This window comes from Mastomys coucha, chromosome X, assembly GCF_008632895.1.
Source record: "Mastomys coucha isolate ucsf_1 chromosome X, UCSF_Mcou_1, whole genome shotgun sequence".
Lineage (NCBI taxonomy): Eukaryota > Metazoa > Chordata > Mammalia > Rodentia > Muridae > Mastomys > Mastomys coucha.
The window spans coordinates 9,555,713-9,563,500 of NC_045030.1; positions in this window are offsets into that span (position 1 = coordinate 9,555,713).

The window sequence follows — 7,788 nt, forward strand, 5'->3', positions numbered from 1 at the left end:
TACACTGGGGCATGCCAGTGTCTGGGATGGTGATTCTACCAGAGGCTCCTTTATTGTTGAGAATAGTTTTTAGCCTTGTGTCTTAAGTATGGTGAGCAAGACAATAAGATGTAGTGTGTCATTTTTTAGAAAATAAAATCATTTTGGCATCTCTTGAAAATTTCCTATTTTTCTTGGCACTCTGGATTTTGTGCTGTACTCAGTCTGAGGCATTGGGTGAAAGAGATCTATTTTTACTTAAAGGAGACTGACCCATGAAAGTGCTCTCTCTAGCTTTCTCCTGATAAATGGTCTTCCTTTGCTATTTCCTGAGTTATTTCTGTTCCTGGATTCTGATCTTGAATAAGCAGACAGGTAATTGAGATGAAGAACAGATTCAAATCTTTAGGATGCTTTAAGATGCCAATGGTGGAAAGCTGTAACTTAGCAAAACCAATTACACTTATAAGATGGTATTTTTAGAAGAGTCTTAAATGAATCTAAATGTCAAATTTACTTTTTGCAAAAAGCAAAAGTGTGTGTGTGTGTGTGTGTGTGTGTGTGTGTGTGTGTGTGTGTGTATGTGTGTGTAAACTTCTTTTTCTCCTGGTAAAATGCCTTTAAAATCACTGCATATGTCTCCCATTTTAGTCTAGGTTAGCACTTTGTAGTTTTTTAGGGAGAAAATTATACACACGATTTTGCTCTTTAAACATGTACTATAAATAATAGGGTGATATAAACATGAGAATAAAACAATATTGAAACACAGGAATAAAACACAGTTTTCTTTATCACATTCAGATTATATATAAATCAAGGACTCAGAGTAGAGAAATAGCAGCAAAAAAACCCTAGTCATCAGTGAAGGTAAAGAATGAGTTCTAGAAATAAGGAAAGTTTAAACTTCAAATACAACTATGCAATTCCAAAAGAATTGATTTTATATGGATTTAAATTATTTAAAAAGATTTTATAGTGTGTATGTTTTATTTATTTATTTATGTTATATTTTTATTGGATATTTTATTTATTTCTATTTCAAATGTTATCCCTCTTCCCAGTTAAATCCTCTATCCCCACATTCCCCTGATTCTATGAGAGTGCTCCTTCACCTGCCCACCCACTCCTGCTTCAGCACCCTAGCATTCCCCTACACTGAGTCATCAAACCTCCCCAGGACCAAGGGGTTCCCCTCCCAATGATGCCAAATAAGGTAATCTTCTGCTACATATGCATCTGGAGTGATGGGTTCCTCCATGTGTTCTCTTTGGTTAATGATTTACTCCCTGGGAGCTTTGAGAAGATTTGGTTGGTTGATGTTGTTCTTCCTGTGGGGTTACTAACCCCTTCAGTGAAAACTATTCTCAACAATAAAACAACTTCTGGGGGAATCACAGTCCCTGACCTCAAGCTGTACTACAGTGTAATAGTGATAAAAACAGCATGATAACTGGTACAGAGACAGGCAGGTAGATCAATGGAATAGAATTGAAGACTCAGAAAGAAACTCACACACCTTTGGTCATCTGATCTTTGAAAAAGAATCCCAAATCATCAAGTGGTATCGGTTCAACTGGCTGTCAGCATGTAGTAGAAGAATGTAAATTGATCTATTCTTATCTCCTTGTACAAAGTTCAAGTCCAAGTGGATCAAGGACCTCCACATGAAACTAGATATGCTGAATCTAATAGAAGAGAAAGTGAGGAAGAGCCTTAAATACATTGGCACAAGGGAACATTTCCTGAATAGAACACCAATGGCTTATGCTCTGAGACCAACAATTGATAAATGGGATCTTATAAAATTGAAAAGCTTCTGTAAGGCAAAACACTGTCAAAAGAACAAAATGACAACCCACAGATTGGGAATGATCTCTATGAATCCTACATCTGATAGAAGGCTAATTCCCAAAATGTACAAATAACTCAAGAAGGTAGACTCCAGAGAATCAAATAACCCTATTAAAAATGGGGTACAGACCTTGGTTGGTGGTTGAGACCCTGGGAGCTCTGAGGGTACTAGTTAGTTCATATTGTTGTTTGTCCTAAGGGGCTGCAAACCCCTCAGCTCCATTGGTCCTTTCTCTAACTCCTTCATTGGGGACCGTGTACGCCGTTCAATGGATGGCTATGAGCCTCTACATCTGTATTAGGCAAGTACAGGAGGAGAGGACCTCGGCCCTGTGAAGGTTCTGTGTCCCAGTGTAGGGGAATGCCAGGGCCAATAAGTGGGAGAGGGTGGGATGGCAAGCATGGGGAGAGGGGAGGCTACAGGGGTTTGTTCTTGTTGTTTTTGTTTGTTTGGTTGGGTTTTTTTTTGGAGGGGAAACTGAGAAAGGAGAAATTTACATGTAAATAAAGAAAATATCTAAAAAAAGTGGGGTACAGAGCTAAACAAAGAATTCTCAACTGAGGAATACCAAATGGCTGAGGAGCACCTAAAGAAATGTTCGACTTCCTTAGTCATCAGGACTAACGACCTCAAAACGACCCTGAGATTCTACCTCACACTAGTCAAAATAGCTAAGATCCAAATACTCAGGTGACAGTAGGTACTGGTGAGGATGTGGAGAAAGGGGAACAATTCTTCTTTGCTGGTGGGATTGCAAACTGGTACAACTACTTTGGAAATCAGTCTAGTGGTTTCTCAGAAAACTGAACAAAGTACTACCTGAGGAACCAGCTATACCACTCCTGGGCATATACCCAGAAAATGTAACAAGGACACATGTTCCTCTATGTCCTTAGCAGCCTTATTTATAATAACCAGAAGCTGGAAACAACCCCGATGTCCTTCAACAGTGGAATGGATACACAAAATGTGGTACATCTGCACAATGTAATACTACTCAGCTATTAAAAACAATGATGTCATGAAATTTGCAAGCAGATGGATGGAACTCGAAAATATCATCCTGAGTGAGGTAACTCAGTCACAAAAGAAGACACATGTTATGTACTCACAGATGAGTGTATATTAACCCACCAAAAACTTGGAATGCCCATGATACAACTCACAGGTCATATGAAACCCAAGAAAAAGGAAGACCAAAATATGGCTGCTTCAGTCCTATTCAGAAGTGGGAAGAAAATAATACAGGGAATTAGAGGGAGGAAGAGATCTGGATGGAAAGTGTAGGGGGATCGAAAAGGGGGCAGGATCTGGTGTGGGGAGAGATGTACAGAGGGAGAGGAAATTGGAAGTAGGTGAATAGCAATGGGGGATGGGGAACTGCAGACAGCCACTGGAAAGTCCCAGATGCTAGGAACCCAAGAGGTTTCCAGGCCCGAACAGGGATGACATTAGCTGAAATAGTCAACAAAGTGGGGATAGAACCTGTAGAGACCATATCCAGTATATAGACATAGCCTGTGGTTGAAGGATGTGGCCACCCACACATCTCAAAAAGATTTTCTATATCATTTCTTATTGAAGAACATAGAAAAGTTCTCAAGAGGTGAGTAAACTTAAGACCCACATCCCTGTAGTCAGGAACCAATTACTTATCAGCTGTATTACTGTGAGATGGTTTACAATTCCAGGTGTGTGTGTGTGTGTGTGTGTGTGTGTGTGTGTGTTTTCCATTGCTCTGACAAAGATAAGGTACAGAAACAATTTCAGGAAGAAAACATTGATCTGTTTTGTAGTTTCATAGCATATATTTCCTTATCAGTTTACCCCATGTGCTTAGACACAGCATCATTAGAAGAGGAAGCATATGACCGAGGCTGTCCTTTATTCTCAGTGGACAGGAAGCAGAGAAAATGGGAACAGAGAAAAGTACCAGAACAATATATAGCTCTCTCCAAGGAGAACCTCACTTATCTACTTTAAACAATTAAGTCTTCTTATGTCCTAAATTCCCCAGAACACTATCTTGTCTTAAATCCATTAAAGAATAAATTCATTTATTTACCCAGAGTCCTGAGGATCAATTGTTTCTGTTATTATTACTACCAACATCCCCACTGGTATGTTTTACTAAGCATTCAAGCATTTTTGTTGCACTTTTGTTTTGTTTTGATACAGGATCTTATTATATAGCCCTGGTTGGAGTAGAACTTGCTAGTTAGATTAGCCTGGCCTTGAACTCACAGAGATCTCTCTCTCTACCTCCAGCATTCTACCTCATCTGGCTCTTCCCCAGGTACTTTTGAACAAAATTAAGGTGATACTAAAATATGACCATCAGACTTTTGAACATTTTTATGGAAATCATAACAGTAAGTGTTATGTAAGCTAATGAATGAAAAGCTTGCAGCAAGGGACATTACATTTAATAGACAGTAGAAAGTTTATTTAGTGTGATTATATATTGAAAAGAACTATATATTGATTACAGCCCAGCACTGAGCACTCCATGGGTATAAAAGTAAATACATAGCTTCAAACCCAATATACTTCTAAGAAAGTTCTAATTAACAATGCAACTATGTTCTTCCATAACTACCCCTCACAAGGGAAAGTAACTCACTTCTAGCTATTTTCTCAGGTGCTAATTATTTTTCTTATATTAAACATCATTTATTAGTTAATTGTAATACAAACTTGTTATTCATTAAGCATTCTTATATTGCCCTGTTACTGTGGTTTATACCTGAAATATTCTCCAAAAGTGCATGTTATTAATAAGGAATAGTTCCAAGGATACTGTTTGCCGGAGTCAGTAGAATCTTCATTGGACATGGAATGCAGTGAAAGTCTTTATGTCACTGGAAGTATGCTCATGAAAGTTGTGAGTCCCAAGTGTCTTCCTCTATCTTCTTTTGTTTCTGGACATGAGGTAAGCAGCTTTCAACTCCTGTCTTCTCTTATGATGATAGACTGTCTCACTATGAACTCAAAGAAATGAGATATGTAAACATGAACTGTGACCTCTAAGACCATAAGCCCAAACAAGCTTTCTCTGTCAAAGTTCATTGCATAACATACTGTTTTGATGAAAAGCTGATCAACACATTCAAATTAACTCTTGATTCTATACCTCTCCTTATTCTTCCAACATAATTATCTTACACATTGGACAAATGCTTATAAATTAGGTCATAAATGTATACTCTTCAGAGTTAAATGGCCTTTTCCTTCTTATACAACACCCTTTCCCCCACAAGAAGCAATATATTTATCTGTTCAATAATTCAGTGTTTACTGATCTATCAATAATTCTTTCCATATTCATCAATAAGACTAAAACTCTTCTCAATTTTGTGAAACATATCAATTCATGTTTTAAGCAAATGATGGAAATGAAAGAATCACTAGATGTGCCTATCATCCAGATTAAATTTTGATTGCGTGACTTTCAAGCATGTTGTATTGCTATCATATTGAGCTGCATCTCCATGATCCTGGATGTCTGTATATGTTTCTACTGTGGTAGTACTGCCATGATTTTTCCCAGTTTCCCCTCATCTCATTTAATTTTCTTATTTAATTATGCACCCTTCCAAAGTACTTGCTTTCTTTTTTAAAAAAGATGTATATTGTTTTTAATTTATTTCAAATAATGGTGGAACCTTTTGAAGTACAATGTGATATTTCAGTTCACTTAAACATTGTGCAATGATAAAGATTAGAATAATTGGCATAACTATCACCTCAAACATTCCTTCCTTGTAGAGAAACAATCATACCTCTTGTCCCTTAGCTGCTTGGAAATACTTGCTACAATATTTTTGTTGTTGTTTAAAAGCAGTGATTCCTATGTGTAAGAAAACTTCTGAACATATCTCCTAATAATCATAACTTTGTACCCATGAATTAATCTGTCAGTCCTCATCTACCCACTCTGTTTCTGCTAACTACTATTCTTTGCATCTATGAGACTGACAATTTTTAGGTTGTACAGATGATAAAATTAGTATTTAATGAATTCTAGCTTCATTAATATCATTACAAATGACAATATTTAACTTTTTATTTATAAATAATATCAAAGTCAGGTGTTCTGTATTTAGCAGCATGAAGACGCTTGGGGGGAAATTTGTTCATTCCTTATTTTCTCAATAGTCTATAGCATTTTTTACTATTCAATTTTCAGTTTAGTTTTTAAATAAGTGACCTGTTTATTCCATGACAGTATTAGTCACTTTAGTGTAAAAAGGAGATTTCATTCATCCTTTTAACACCTACAACTCCAGAGTGGTTCTCAAATAATGGTGTCACAATAATTTTCATAAGTAGAATTAAAAGACAAAATACTACAATGCAACTTTGCCCCTTCTCCAACTATAAGTGATTGGTATATACTGTTTATATATAATGTTGGGAAGTCATATGTGAATGACTGGAGTTAAATAATCGGTTTATAGAGAAGGACAAAAATGAACAAATATAGTTTGTGCTACTCCTATACATACTTTTTCTTAATTTTGACTGTTGTAACATTTATTTTTACAAAATGTACTTTCTACCTGTATAGATCAAATTACAGGCTTAGCTTCTTCTCAATGTAGTACAGTTTGAAACAACAGAAACTGTTAACCATTTTACAAAGGTGCTTGGAAGAAAATGGACATTTTTTTAAAAAAGGTTTTTACATAGTTCTAATTGAGATAATTTTCAGATAAAAGCATGTACACAACTAGATATTGCTGATCCTAGGAATAGGCTACTGAACAAAATCTCCAGTGTCATGTATGGGATAACTTTGCAGGAGTTTTTTTGTCAGGGATAACCAAGAAATACCTAAAACAATACAAGTTCTTAACAGCCCTCTTAGCACAACAGAACTAGAGGATAAGACCCTATTTCAGAAGACACCATGCATCTAGGTTGTAAGGTATAAAGAAAGAAAGCTGGACCAGAGCTCAAAACCTCATCTTTGCTTTGCTGACCAGCTTTGTAAGTGTTGTAAGGTGCAATGCAGACAGCTGGAGGATAAAAGGCATCAATTGTTTTACCTAGCTATGAAGTCTGTGCATTACAAAGCAAAATTGCTAGTCAGAATGTGCACACCTATACAATAGTGGCACAACTACTATGGGGAAACCAAACACCCTTTGATTGGCTTTGAGGCATGCTCCACAGAAGGAAATCCATATCTGGTATTGTAAGCCTAGTCAACAACCTATGTTTGGGAATATGACTCATAAGGATATGTTATTACTGTTGTTTATCTAAATTGACTTGCCTTCAAAATATCTGTGCTTATGCCCATAGACAAAATGTTTCTCTCGCAGCAAATAGTATTGCAATCCAGAGACTCATGTTTGTTCAAGGTACTGAGAATAAATGATGGCTAAGGGCCCAGATTCAAAATAAAAACACTATACCTACCCTAATAAGGCTTAGGGAACACTGTTAACAAGGAGTGAGAAGAATTTAAGAGCCTGTAGATAAGTACTCTGAAAGCATGACACAGCCATTGCATGAGGCTATACCCTTTACTGCTGAACTACTAGCACTTAACTGATTCTGGAAGAAGAGGCAGTCTTTTTGTTTAGTTGCAAAACCATGATTACACAGAAAACCCTGGTCAAACCCAGAGGACCAAACAAAACCAAAATATATACACAGAAATATGAGCAAAATAAAGGGAAAAGGGAAAGTACACAAGGGTTAGAGGGAGACAAAAGATGATAGGTGTGAGAGAAATTAAGTATGCATTTGAAATGGTCATATACAATTTCAAGTTCTGAAACTTATTACATGAGACAATTATGTTTACTGTATCAGTGAGCCTCCTAATTAGTAACCAGTGTACATAACTGAAAAGTAAAACAGAAAATTAAAGATGTGAATAAATCATTCATTTAGCTTTTATCTTGAAAAAAAGCTTTGCTGAGCAAGCCAAGCTTCTCTCT